We start from the raw sequence: 15,105 nt of genomic DNA on the forward strand, positions 1-15,105 counted from the left end.
CAGGGGGTGGTGAGTGTGTCTGGAACAAGCTGCCAGAGGTAGTAGTGGACAAATTTGTCTTTTAAAAAGCATTTAGACAATTATATGGGTAAGATGGGTATAGAGGGAGATGGGCCAAACGCAGGCAATTGGGACTAACTTAGTGGTTAAACAAAAAGGCGGCATGGACAAGTTGGGCCGAAGAGCCTATTTCCATGCTGTAAACCTCTATGGCTCTAAATCCACCCAGGATACTTATAAAAATGGTATAAAAACATTACTTTAAACACTGCTTCCCTTCTCTTTTGCAGATTGCTTCTATTTCCTGATAATTGTGAAATCCTTCTGCAAGTGATCAAATGATTTTTAAAATATGATCTATTGTCCATCAAAATGATTGAAGAACTTTTTTCCAATCAAAATGATTGAAGGAGAACTTACACTGCAAACATTCTTCTGATTTCCTCATTCTTTTCTATTCATTGTTTTATAACAACTGATTGCAGTTCTGACCTTCATCTATCTGTGAAGTCATATTGAGAACAAATGTGGGTGGAGCAGCAAGATTAACTGGAATAAATTTTATAAACAACATTGTCAACATTCTTAATATACACAAATTGAAAGCAATTAACAGCCTTAATCGGTAGGAACACACTCTTACCGTTTGAGAGTTGTAGATCAATAGCTGTGCGATTAATTTCAACACCTTCCCAAAACTGTAATCGAGACATAACCCATTATTTCTAAGCAGCTGCAACTGCAATCGGAGAAGGGTTTGTCATGACTAATCTGACTGGTCTAGTTTAGTAAGAAGAGCAAGGGAGGCAGCAAATCGATCAGATACACATTTTAAAAAGTGAAGTAACTCTCCAGTATTAAAACGGAGGCGGACTTTGATCATAAATGGTCATTTTTATTTACATATACAGCTCTCATTGGCAGCATGGAGAAAACATTAGTAATGAATAATTTCACAGAGAAGTCTATTTCTCCAGGCATTCTCTAATTAGAATTGAATGCCAGGATTTAAGCTTTGATTTACAATTGTAGTTTGTTGTACTCTTCTATGTTTTGATCTGTTACACTGGAGGAGATTTTTAGGAATTAGCTGGACAGTCGTCTAGATTTCTGAGGCACTGTACTGATTGAACCAGTGGGGCCGGGAAAGGGGTCTGTTATGTTTTCGTAACTGAACCTAATTGAAACGTAGTCGGACTGCTAACACTAATCATCCTCCCCACGGAAGGTTTTCCAGTTGGGAAAGCAGATTATTTGTAAATTAGCCACTCGATACATTTATTTTCCATTGTTAATTCCCGAGAATTGAACAGGATTAGATAGCACTTTTAGATCCGACTGACAGCCTCTGCTCGGTGCTGTTCCCTGTCTCTGCTCGGTGCTTCTCAGCTGTCTCTGCTCGGTGCTGTTCCCTGTCTCTGCTCGGTGCTTCTCGGCTGTCTCTGCTCGGTGCTGTTCCCTGTCTCTGCTCGGTGCTGTTCCCTGTCTCTGCTCGGTGCTGTTCCCTGCCTCTGCTCGGTGCTGTTCCCTGCCTCTGCTCGGTGCTGTTCCCTGCCTCTGCTCGGTGCTGTTCCCTGCCTCTGCTCGGTGCTGTTCCCTGCCTCTGCTCGGTGCTGTTCCCTGCCTCTGCTCGGTGCTGTTCCCTGCCTCTGCTCGGTGCTGTTCCCTGCCTCTGCTCGGTGCTGTTCCCTGCCTCTGCTCGGTGCTGTTCCCTGCCTCTGCTCGGTGCTGTTCCCTGCCTCTGCTCGGTGCTGTTCCCTGCCTCTGCTCGGTGCTTCTCACCTGTCTCTGCTCGGTGCTGTTCCCTGTCTCTGCTCGGTGCTTCTCACCTGTCTCTGCTCGGTGCTGTTCCCTGTCTCTGCTCGGTGCTTCTCAGCTGTCTCTGCTCGGTGCTTCTCAGCTGTCTCTGCTCGGTGCTTCTCAGCTGTCTCTGCTCGGTGCTGTTCCCTGTCTCTGCTCGGTGCTGTTCCCTGTCTCTGCTCGGTGCTGTTCCCTGTCTCTGCTCGGTGCTGTTCCCTGTCTCTGCTCGGTGCTTCTCACCTGTCTCTGCTCGGTGCTTCTCACCTGTCTCTGCTCGGTGCTTCTCAGCTGTCTCTGCTCGGTGCTGTTCCCTGTCTCTGCTCGGTGCTTCTCAGCTGTCTCTGCTCGGTGCTGTTCCTTGCCTCTGCCCCGTGCTGCCGACTGCCACCAGGTCCTATTTTCCCTCGCGTTTCAGCTGATACTGCAGGACAAATTGTCACGCAACTGAAAGAAGAATACAAGAAGAGGAGGGTTCGCTGCCTCTGGTCTTGGTGTCAATTGCTTCTATTTCCTGATCATTGTGAAATCCTTCTGCGAGGGATCAAATGATTTTAAAAATATGATCTATTGTCCATCAAAATGATTGAAGAACTTCTTTCCAATCAAAATGATTGAAGGAGAACTTTACACTGCAAACATTCTTCTGATTTCCTCATTCTTTTCTATTTATTATTTTATAACAACTGATTGCAGTTCTGACCTTCATCTATCTGTGAAGTCATATTGAGAACAAATATGCCATAATTCTAATTCAGTAAGAAGTCTCACAACACCAGGTTAAAGTCCAACAGGTTTATTTGGTAGCAAAAGCTACTAGCTTTTGGAGCACTGCTCCTTCGTCAGGTAAGTGGGAGTTCTGTTCACAAACAGGGCATTCCAACCATTATTTTGTAAATTGAGTTTGTGTCTTTATATGCCCTGTTTGTGAACAGAACTCCTACTTACCTCCGAAAGCTAGTGGCTTTTGCTACCAAATAAACCTGTTGGACTTTAACCTGGTGTTGTGAGACTTCTTACTGTGTTTACCCCAGTCCAACGCTGGCATCTCCACATCATAATTCTAATTGACAGAGAGGGAACACAGCAGTGGAGATGGTCAAACTGGAGGCCATGGTCAGCAATGTATTTGCATCTATTCTCTTTCCAATTAATCTTGCACATTCAATGTGCCATTCATTGCTACTGCTTACTCTTGACATTACCCGTGGTTTGATTTCATTTATCTAGATCAGTTGGACATCATGATTTGGAGGACAGTATGGAGAAATCCTTCCAAGGATGTATCTTCATTCGTTCCATCCCCTATCTTTATTCTGTTTCTGATTTGATAGCTCATCTTTTGCAAATGTGGGTGTTATCTGTGTTTAACCCCATTTCTTTATCCTTATATGGCTATATCATTCATGAATATTAGTAAATTACTTAACTGTTCAAAATTCCCTTCTGAATTGTGAACTTTATTTCGAGAATTTGATTGGGAAAATAATAATGGGGAAATCAGGAAATGGCAGAGGAGTTAAACAAATATTTTGTGTCAGTGTTCACATTCCAAAAATACTAAATAATCAAGGAGCAGATGGGGGGAGGAAACAAATATAATAATAATTGCCAGTGGAAATGTACTAGGGAAACTACTGGGGCTAAAGGCTGATAAATACCCTGGCCCTGATGGATTGCATCCCAGGATATTAAAGGAAGTAATGACAGTGATAGTGGATGCACTGGTAGTAATCTTCCAAGAATCCTGAAATTCTGGAAAAGTTCCAGAGAATTGGATAACTGCCAATGTAACACCTTTATTCAAAAAAGGAGAAAGACAAAAAACAAGTAACTATCATAGAATCCCTACAGTGCAGAAGGAGGCCATTTGGCCCATTGAGTCTGCACCGACCACAATCCCACCCAGGCCCTATTCCCATAATCCCACATATTTACCCTGCTAATCCCCCTGATACTAGGGTCAATTTAGCGTGACCAATCAACCTAATTCGCACATCTTTGGATTGTGAGAGGAAACCGGAGCAAACCCACGCAGACACGGGGAGAATGTGTAAACTCCACACAGACAATGACCAGAGGCCGGAATTGAACCTGGGTTCCTGGTGCTGTGAGGCAGCAGTGCTAACCACTGTGCCGCCCCATTGGCACTGTAGGCCAGTTATCTTAACTTATGTCATTGGGAAAATATTAGAGTCTATGATAAATGATGTAATAACAAAGTATTTAGAAATATGCAATATAATCAAACACTTCTTGATTCACTTCTTGAAGCTTGGCTTCACGAAGAGGAAGTCATGTCTGAAAAAATCTATTAGAATTCTTTGAAGTGGCAACGAGCAGAATAGACAAAGAGGATCAAGTAAATGTAATATACTTACATTTTCAAAAAGCGTTCAATAAGGACCACACAAAAGGCTACTTAATAAGATAAGAGCCTATGGTATTAAGGCTAGTATATTAGCATGGATAGAGGTTGGGCTAACCAATGGAAGACAGAAAGTTGGAATTAGAGGTACATTTTCAGGGTGACAACGTGTAACTAGTGGATTTTGCTACCAAATAAACCTGTTGGACGTTAACCTGGCATTGCGAGACTTCTTACTGGTGGAGTGCCACAGGGATCCATGCTGGGGTCACAATTACTTACAATATATTAATGACTTGGATGAGGGAAGTGAATGTACTATTGCCAAATTTGTCAATAATACGACAATCAAGTGGTGAGAATGACATAAAGGGCCCGATTTTACCATTGCATCACACCCGTTTTCGGGCTCGGAAATGTGGTGAAGTCGGGTGTGAGGCCATTAATGCGATCCACTCCCGTGCAGATTGCCACTTTACTGAAACCTGGGAATGGCGGCGATCCGCTTTGCGCCCAAAACGGGTGCAACAGCGATTTAATGAACTGCCCGCCCAACTTTATCAGCATTTCCCCCTTTACCACCACGTTTGCCAATCCGGAACCGCGCCATAATGGACCTGCTAAATAAAAGTCTGAATCAGGCGCTCCAGCTGCTGAAGAGTGCGTTCTGAGCTTCCAATGGAAAGTAGAAAAGAACTCAAACAGGGAGTTAGAAGGGCAAAAAGGGGTCACGAAATGTCCTTGGCAGACAGGATTAAGGAGAATCCTAAGGCATTTTATACATACGTTAGGAACAAGAGGGTTGTTAGGGGAAGAATCGGACAAAGGAGGGGAATTATGCTTAGAACCAAAGGAAGTAGGTAAGATCCTAAATGAATACTTTGCATCAGTATTCACAAAGGAAAGGGACATGTTGACTGGTAGTGTCTCAGAGAGATGTGTTGACCCGTTAGAAAAAATCTCAATTACAAGGAGGAAGTATTAGGTTTTTTAGGAAACATTAAGACAGACAAATCCCCAGGGCCAGATGGCATCTATCCTAGATTCCTCAGGAAGGCAAGAGATGAAATTGCTGGGCCTCTAACAGAAATCTTTGTCTCTTCGCTGGACACAGGTGAGGTCCCAGAGGATTGAAGGATAGCAAATGTGGTCCCGTTATTTAAGAGGGGTAGCAAGGATAACCCGGGTAATTATAGGCCGGTGAGCTTGACGTCCGTGGTAGGGAAGTTGTTGGAGAAGATTCTTAGAGATAGGATATATGCGCATTTAGAACTGAATAATCTCATTAGCAATAGACAGCATGGTTTTGTACGAGGGAGGTCATGCCTCACAAATTTGGTTGAGTTTTTTGAGGAGGTAACAAAAACGATTGACAAGGGAAGGGTCGTAGATGTCGTCTATATGGATTTTAGTAGAGCATTTGACAAGGTCCCTCATGGCAGGCTGGTGCAAAAGGTTAAATCTCACAGGATAAAAGGTGAGCTAGCTAGATGGGTGGAGAACTGGCTTAGTCATAGAAGACAGAGGGTAACTGTGGAGGGGTCTTTTTCCGGTTGGAGGTCTGTGACTAGTGGTGTTCCACAGGGCTCTGTACTGGGACCTCTGCTGTTTGTGATATATATAAATGATTTGGAGGAAGATGTAGTTGGTGTGATCAGTAAGTTTGCGGACGACACGAAGATTGCTGGAGTTGCGGATAGTGAGGAACATTGTCAGAGAATACAGCAGGATATAGATAGGCTGGAACATTGGGCGGAGAAATGGCAGATGGAATTTAATCCAGATAAATGCGGAGTGATGCATTTCGGTAGATCCAATGTAAGGGGGAGCTATACAATAAATGGCAGAACCATCAGGAGTATAGACACACAGAGGGACCTGGGTGTACAAGTCCACAGATCCTTAAAGGTGGCAGCACAGGTAGAGAGGATGATGAAGAAGGCGTATGGCATGCTTGCCTTTATTGGACGGGGCATAGAATATAAAAGTTGGCATATGATGTTGCGGCTGTATAGAACGTTGGTTAAGCCACATTTGGAATACTGCGTCCAGTTCTGGTCGCCACACTACCAGAAGGACGTGGAGGCTTTGGAGAGAGTCGAGAAAAGGTTTACCCGGATGTTGCCTGGTATGGAGGGTCTTAGCTATGAGGAGAGATTGGGTAAACTGGGGATGTACTCGCCGGAAAGATGGAGGATGAGGGGTGACCTAATAGAGGTGTATAAAATTATGAAGGGCATAGATCGGGTGAACAGTGGGAAGCTTTTTCCCAGGTTGGAGGTGACGAACACAAGGGGTCACGGGTTCAAGGTGAGGGGGGCAAGGTTCAACACAGATGTCAGGGGGATGTATTTTACAGAGGGTGGTGGGGGCCTGGAATGCACTCCCAAGCAAGGTGATTGAGGCGGACACGCTGGGATCATTTAAGACTTGTCTAGGTAGCCACATGAATAGGCTGGGAATAGAGGGATACAAACAAATGGTCTAGTTGGGTACATGAGTGGCGCAGGCTTGGAGGGCCAAAGGGCCTGTTCCTGTGCTGTATTGTCCTTTGTTTTCTGACTCAGATCAGTGGTGGGGAGGGAGGAGGAGGAGGCGGGTCAGATGTATCTCTGGGGGGGGAGGGGGGGGGGTGCAGGGTCGATCGTGGTGGGGGGGGGCGAGGAGGGCTGATCGTTGTCTGGTGGTGGGGGGGAGGGCCGATCGTTGTCTGGTGGTGGGGGGGAGGGCCGATCGTTGTCTGGTGGTGGGGGGGAGGGCCGATCGTTGTCTGGTGGTGGGGGGGAGGGCCGATTGTTGTCTGGTGGTGGAGGGAGGAGGAGGCGGGTCAGATGTTCCTCCGGGGGCGGGGGGGGGGGGGGGGTCAGTGAGGCCAGACCATTCTCTTGCGGGGGGGGGGGGGGGGGGGGGGGGCGGATGAGTGAGACCAGATTGTTGTCTGGTGGGGGGGGGGTGGGGAGGGGGGGGGGTCAGTGAGGCCAGACCATTCTCTTGGTGGGGGGGGGGGAATGAGTGAGACCAGATTGTTGTCTGGTGGGGGGGGGGAGGCCCGATCGCTCACTGATGGGGGGAGGAGGCAAATGGACCTCTGGTGGGGGGAGGGGGGCAGGGGAGTCCGCTGCCACTCTGCGGGCGATCGGTGGGGGGGGGGGGGGGGGGGAGGGGGCAGGGGTGGTAATCGGTCTGGGTAGCTCTGTACTGGGACCTCTGCTATTTGTGATATATATAAATGATTTGGAAGAAGGTGTAACTGGTGTAATCAGCAAGTTTGCGGATGACACGAAGATGGCTGGACTTGCGGATAGCGAAGAGCATTGTCGGGCAATACAGCAGGATATAGATAGGCTGGAAAATTGGGCGGAGAGGTGGCAGATGGAGTTTAATCCGGATAAATGCAAAGTGATGCATTTTGGAAGAAATAATGTAGGGAGGAGTTATACAATAAATGGCAGAGTCATCAGGAGTATAGAAACACAGAGGGACCTAGGTGTGCAAGTCCACAAATCCACAGGTGGAGAAGGTGGTGAAGAAGGCATATGGTATGCTTGCCTTTATAGGACGGGGTATAGAGTATAAAAGCTGGAGTCTGATGATGCAGCTGTATAGAACACTGGTTAGGCCACATTTGGAGTACTGCGTCCAGTTCTGGTCGCCGCACTACCAGAAGGACGTGGAGGCGTTAGAGAGAGTGCAGACAAGGTTTACCAGGATGTTGCCTGGAATGGAGCGTCTTAGCTATGAGGAGAGATTGGGTAAACTGGGGTTGTTCTCCCTGGAAAGACAGAGAATGAGGGGAGATCTAACAGAGGTGTACAAGATTATGAAGGGTATAGATAGGGTGAACAGTGGGAAGCTTTTTCCCAGGTCGGAGGTGACGATCACGAGGGGTCACGGGCTCAAGGTGAGAGGGGCGAAGTATAACTCAGATATCAGAGAGACGTTTTTTACACAGAGGGTGGTGGGTGCCTGGAATGCGCTGCCAAGTAGGGTGGTGGAGGCAGGCACGCTGACATCATTTAAGACTTACCTGGATAGTCACATGAGCAGCCTGGGAATGGAGGGATACAAACGATTGGCCTAGTTGGACCATGGAGCAGCACAGGCTTGGAGGGCCAAAGGGCCTGTTTCCCGTGCTGTACTGTTCTTTGTTCTTTGTAGCGGGTGGGGGGCGGGGGGGGGGGGGGGGGTGGTGGGTGGGTGGGTAAGGGGGACAGCGATATGTGTGGGTAGTGGTGGGGGTGGATAAGGGGGACAGTGATGTGTGTGGATGGGGGGGTGGATAAGGGGGACACTGATGTGTGTGGGTAGTGGGGGGGGGTGGATAAGGGGGACAGTGATGTGTGTGTGTAATGGGGGGGTGGGTAAGGGGGACAGCGATATGTGTGGATAGTGGGGGGGTGGATAAGGAGGACAGTGATGTGTGTGGATGGGGGGGTGGATAAGGGGGACAATGATGTGTGTGGGTAGTGGGGGGGGGTGGATAAGGGGGACAGTGATGTGTGTGGGTAGTGGGGGGGATGGATAAGGGGGACAGTGATGTGTGTGGGTAGTGGGGGGGAGGGTGGATAAGGGGGACAGTGATGTGTGTGGATGGGGGGGTGGATAAGGGGGACAGTGATATGTGTGGGTAGTGGGGGGGAGGGTGGATAAGGGGGACAGTGATGTGTGTGGGTAGTGGGGGGGAGGGTGGATAAGGGGGACAGTGATGTGTGTGGGTAGTGGGGGGGATGGATAAGGGGGACAGTGATGTGTGTGGTAGTGGGGGGAATGGATAAGGGGGACAGTGATGTGTGTGGATGGGGGGGTGGATAAGGGGGACAGTGATGTGTGTGGGTAGTGGGGGTGGGTGGATAAGGGGGACAGTGATGTGTGTGGGTAGTGGGGGGGTGGATAAGGGGGACAGTGATGTGTTTGGGTAGTGGGGGGGTGGATAAGGGGGACAGTGATGTGTGTGGGTAGTGGGGGTGGGTGGATAAGGGGGACAGTGATGTGTGTGGGTAGTGGGGGGGTGGATAAGGGGGACAGTGATGTGTTTGGGTAGTGGGGGAGTGGATAAGGGGGACAGTGATGTGTGTGGGTAGTGGGGGTGGGTGGATAAGGGGGACAGTGATGTGTGTGGGTAGTGGGGGGGTGGATAAGGGGGACAGTGATGTGTTTGGGTAGTGGGGGGGGTGGATAAGGGGGACAGTGATGTGTGTGGGTAGTGGGGGTGGGTGGATAAGGGGGACAGTGATGTGTGTGGGTAGTGGGTAGGTGGATAAGGGGGACAGTGATGTGTGTGGGTAGTGGGTAGGTGGATAAGGGGGACAGTGATGTGTGTGGGTAGTGGGTAGGTGGATAAGGGGGACAGTGATGTGTGTGGGTAGTGGGGGGGTAGGTGGATAAGGGGGACAGTGATGTGTGTGGGTAGTGGGGGGAGTGGATAAGTGGGACAGTGATGTGTGTGGAACATCGCTTCAACAAGTCCGGCTGGGACAAAAGGTCTTACACAAGTCCAAAATAAAGGCAAATGGAAAACAGTCTTTGTCCCTCAAACAGGAATCAAAGGAAGGCTCAGGATAGGGAATTGACTGAGGCCTAGGGATGGCTTGGACTCTGCTTCATGGAGCACTGCAGGCAGAGAAAGCAATGGAGGCAGGGCTGGAAACATAGGCTCCAGGCTTCAGGCTCCAGCCACAACAGCACCATCACCCTGCTCAGTTGTTGGAGAGAGACTGCAGTCCTTTTCCCCTTAGTGATGACTCTAATGGAATGGCATACAGAGTACGAGCAGCTAGCAGACTCCCACCAGAACTTACCAGAACATACAGAGTGCTCCCAGTGGGCCAGCTGCATCAGGAGTGCAGGTGCAGTGAGTGTGGCCAGTCACGGGCCCCCTTATCTAAGGAAGATATATTGGCATTAGAGGCACCCATAGATGGTTGACTTGGTTGATCCCAGGTATTATCCGGCTTTTAATTTAAACACCTTGCAAGCATTCCAGTTTAATGAGAACAATTGACTCCGTAATTTTCTCAACTATATTTCTTCATTTGATACTTCTCGCCAACACAAACATAAACGGTTGCAACTCAGTAACTCTTTTACTGAACTTTAACACTTAACTGAACATCAATTTTCAACTGAACTTTAACTCTTAACTTACTGAATATAAACTTTAATTATTTAACAGAAAATAGATACTACCAAGTTTAACAAATACCTTGGCCAAGAAATATCCTCATTGTAGGATCTGTCTTCTTCTCGGAGGAAAGTTCCTTCAGGGCACATGCTTCTTACGATCGTGGCCAGATGCCTGGGGAGGTGTTAATTGAAGGGCCGGATCCGAAATCACAGAGACAATACGGTTTCCCCAGACAGGCAGAGGGGGAGGTGGCCAAAGTAATTGATAGTCTATTACAGCAGGGGGTGGTATCCACAAATAATGCGCTGATATGGCCCGCAAAGAAGTAGATGAATCATGGAGGTTAACGGTCGACTAACGGGAATTAAATAAGGTTACCACGCTCACGGCCCCCCACAGTAGCCACAAGCCCCGTCACCATGATGAGACAGGGAGCCCAGGCAACGTTTTTCACGGTACTAGATATTAGTAACGGCTTCTGGTCTATCCCTTTAAATCGGTCTTGCCAGTACAAGTTTGCCTTTACCTTCCAAGGACAGCAATACACTTGGACTTGCCTACTGAAGAAGGGAAAGGGTTAATGAATTTAGTACCTAAAGGGTTAATGAATTTTGTACCTAGAATATATCACAAACATAACCCTTCCTCATGGCTGATCTCCCCAGGCTTATACTGCTCCTGGCATCAATATAAATTATTTATTCATGTTTTCCTCATTCTTTAACTTTCATTTTATAAAGACAGACAGTCAATTGTAAATGTTATTTTGCAGAGGTATCTTTTACCTACAACACCTACCACAGGGTTTCCATAATTCCCCGTCCATCTTTCACAGGCAACGAGCTACCGGACTAGAAAAGTTTTCCCGACCCGAGTGCTTGGTCCAATATGTAGATGATCTATTGTCACAGACTAACACCAAAGAGGAACATATAACATTGCTGGATGAATTACTCGCACTGCTCCACTCATTAGGCTGCAAAGTCAACCCGAAAAAGACCCAAATTTTGCAACCCAAGGTTATATACCTGTGGTGAACCATCGTTGGTTCCCACTGGATAGTACTGAGCCAGGGGCTGGCCAGTACTACAAGGATGTACATATGTTACTGTTGGGTTGTGCTATTGTTGCTGTTGGTGTTAGGGTGGGGTTGTTACACCTTTGTACTGTACTGTTGTGGCACATCCCAGTCGGGCTCCACCTCCTGGGAGAGGTATAAGAGTCCCTGCTCTGGCCGGGACCCCTTCAGTCTGGGATAGTGTATATAAGTTCTGGCAGCTTCATTACAGTAAATAAAAGCCTTTCATTTACCGAGCTTCAGGCCTCGTGTTTGAGTAGCGCATCAATTTTATTTACTATCGTTAAACTCTCGTCGGAGAAAAAAAAAAGAGAGAGAGTATGGAGCAAATTCTGAAGCCGGAACGCCTTATGCTAGATCCACGTGCGGTGGGCGCTTCTAACACCTTCGACCACTGGCTGAAGTGTTTCGAAGACTACCTGGCAGCCTCCGCAGCGGTCACCACAGATGATGACAGACTCCGGGTCCTCCACGCGAGGGTAAGCGACACTGTCTACCTCGCGATCCGTGCGGCCACCGATTATACCAAGGCCCTCGAGCTTCTGAAGAAGCGCTATATCAAACCACCCAATGAGATACACGCTCGTTACCTCCTAGCCACTCGACGACGGCAGTCTGGTGAAACGATGGAGGAATATGCGAACGAGCTCCTACAGCTAGCCAGGGGCTGTGACTGCAAAGCTGTGTCGGCTGAGCAGAGCATGTACGACCTCGCCCGAGATGCATTTGTGGCCGGGGTCGGATCATCGTACATTCGACTTAAACTGTTGGAGAAGGGTAACCTTAACCTTACCCAGGCCATCGAGCTAGCAGAGATGCTCGAGACGGCCTCCAAAAGCTTAGTATTATATCCGGAGGACCATGTGGAGACAACGTGGCAGGAGCAGTCGCTAATCCCTTCTCGTCCCTCGGGTTCGAAATGCTGCGTAATGGCGTGCTCACACTCGGGCCAGACGACAGCAGCAGCCCAGGGCGGCCCGCGGTGCTATTTCTGTGGAGGAGCAAAGCATACTCGGCAACGGTGTCCCGCTAAAGCTGTGTTGTGCACCGCATGCGGTAAAAAAGGGCACTATTCAAAAGTGTGCCGATCTAAACCCAGGAACGGCAGTGCGGCCTGCGATTCTTCAGAGCTCGGGTCTTCGTCGTCGAAGTCATCGCGGGGTTCGTCCACGTGCGAGACCAGGACGACGCCATTATGGTCGACGGAGTCGGAGGAGTATGACCACCAGGGGTCGCTGAGTTTGGTGCCCTCACCCACGTGCGACTCATGGAAGCGGCCATGTTGGTCGACACTGATCACGAACGACCAGCAGGGGTCCTCCTCATCGATTTCAGCTGCCTGCAGTGGCGCTCATGAACCAACGGTGGCATTGATCATCCTGGACCAGGCCAAGCCTCATAGACTTGACAAATCTATGATGAATATCCAGGTAAATGACCATGTGATTTATTGTCTGTTTGACAGTGGGAGCACTGAGAGCTTTATCCACCCAGACACTGTGAAGCGGTGTGGACTCCAGATTCAATCTGCCAAACAGACAATCTCTATGGCATCAAGGTCCCGGTCTGTTGCCGTGCTAGGGAGTTGCGTGGTAACCTTGAAGGTGCAAGGCACAGTTTACGAGCGTTTCAAGCTCCTTGTGTTGCCATATCTTTGCGCGCCAATACTTCTCGGACTAAACTTCATGGTCCACTTGAGGAGTGTAATCCTACAGTACGGTGGGCCACTCCCTTCACTGGCAGTGGGAAAACAGCAGCAGCCTCCAAATTGCCCAACGCGCCCCGCCTGCAGTCTCTCGACGCTGAAGATCACCACACCCTCCTTGTTCCAGAATCTTGTGCCAGGCTGCAAGCCCATCGCGACTAAAAGTAGGCGTTACAGCGCTGAGGATCGGATCTTCATTAGATCGGAGGTTCAGCGGCTCCTCAAAGAAAGGATCATACAACCCAGTGCTAGTCCGTGGAGAGCGCAGGTCGTGGTGGTCAAGAGCGGGAACAAACCCCGGATGGTCATTGACTACAGTCAGACCATTAACCGATAGACGCAGCTGGATGCGTATCCCCTCCCGCGCATATCTGATATGGTCAATCAGATTGCGCAGTACCGGGTGTTCTCCACCATAGACCTCAAGTCTGCCTACCACCAACTCCCCATTCGCCCAGAGGACCGACAATACACGGCTTTTGAGGCAGATGGTCGCTTGTATCACTTTCTCAGGGTTCCCTTTGGTGTCACCAATGGGGTCTCGGTCTTCCAGCGTGCTATGGACCGAATGGTGGACCAGAACGGGCTGCGGGCTACCTTCCCGTGCCTGGATAATGTCACCATCTGCGGCCATGACCAGCAGGACCACGACACGAATCTCCTGAACTTCCTACGCACTGCATCTCGCCTGAACTTGACCTACAACAGGGAGAAGTGTGTGTTTCGTACGCGCTGTTTAGCCATCCTAGGATACGTGGTGGAAAACGGGGTCATTGGCCCTGATCCAGACCGTATGCGCCCCCTTTCTGAACTTCCCTTACCTGCTAGTGCAAAAGCACTGAGAAGATGCTTAGGCTTCTTCTCTTATTATGCGCAGTGGGTTCCCAACTACGTGGACAAAGCCCGTCCGCTCATTAAGTCCACAACTTTTCCCTTAACGCCAGAGGCCCGATTGGCCTTCGATAAATTGAAAGCCGACATCGCGAAAGCTACAATGCACGCTGTAGACGAGTCCTTCCCCTTTCAGGTGGAGAGCGATGCATCTGATTTCGCCCTGGCCGCCACACTTAACCAGGCAGGCAGGCCCGTTGCATTTTTTTCCCGCACCCTCCAAGGCCCCGAAATTCGGCATTCAGCGGTGGAAAAGGAGGCCCAGGCCATTCTGGAGGCCGTCAGGCACTGGCGCCATTACTTGGCGGGAAAACAGTTCACCCTGATCACGGACCAGCGGTCCGTGGCGTTCATGTTTAACAACACACAGAGGGGCAAGATCAAGAATGACAAGATCTTGCGGTGGAGAATTGAACTCTCCACCTATAACTACAACATCATGTACCGTCCAGGGAAACTCAATGAGCCTTCGGATGCCCTCTCGCGTGGAACATGCGCTAGTATACAGGAGGACCGTTTGCACGCCCTCCATAATGACCTGTGCCATCCTGGGGTCACTCGGCTCTACCACTTTATAAAAGCCCGCAACCTGCCTTACTCGGTGGAGGACGTCAGGTCAGTAACAAGGAGCTGTCGGGTTTGCGCGGAATGCAAACCGCACTTTTACCGACCTGACCGGGCACATTTAGTCAAGGCCACTCGTCCCTTCGAGAGACTGAGTGTCGAGTTTAAGGGCCCCCTTCCCTCAACAGATCGGAATGTGTACTTCCTCAATATCATTGACGAGTACTCTCGGTTCCCTTTTGTTGTTCCCTGCTCTGATACATCCGCTGCCACGGTTATCAAGGCATTCCGTGATCTCTTTACCCTGTTCGGGTACCCCGGCTACATCCATAGCGACAGGGGCTCGTCGTTCATGAGCGATGACTTGAGGCAATTCCTGCTCTCATACGGGATTGCCTCGAGTAGGACCACGAGCCTCAACCCTCGGGGTAATGGACAGGTGGAACGCGAGAATGCTACTGTCTGGAAGGCTGTCTTACTGGCGTTGAAGTCAAAAGGTCTTCCAGTCTCCCGTTGGCAAGAGGTGCTCCCTGATGCGCTCCATTCTATTCGCTCCCTCCTGTGTACGGCAACCAATG

General features: G+C 49.3%; 1 protein-coding gene across 1 annotated transcript in view; it reads right to left on the reverse strand.

Moving 5' to 3' along the window:
* The window catches only part of LOC144509305 (amine sulfotransferase-like), a 40,088-nt gene extending 37,809 nt beyond the window's left edge, over positions 1–2,279 (reverse strand). Inside the window, exons 1-2 of the mRNA XM_078237948.1 lie at positions 2,136–2,279; positions 2,041–2,064 (exon numbers count right to left, since the gene is read on the reverse strand). The gene's annotated coding sequence lies outside the window, so the exon portion shown is untranslated. The remainder of the gene's footprint in view (positions 1–2,040; positions 2,065–2,135) is intronic.
* Positions 2,280–15,105: the final 12,826 nt, after the last annotated feature.

The sequence above is a fragment of the Mustelus asterias genome, chromosome 21 (assembly GCF_964213995.1).
Source record: "Mustelus asterias chromosome 21, sMusAst1.hap1.1, whole genome shotgun sequence".
NCBI classification, from domain to species: domain Eukaryota; kingdom Metazoa; phylum Chordata; class Chondrichthyes; order Carcharhiniformes; family Triakidae; genus Mustelus; species Mustelus asterias.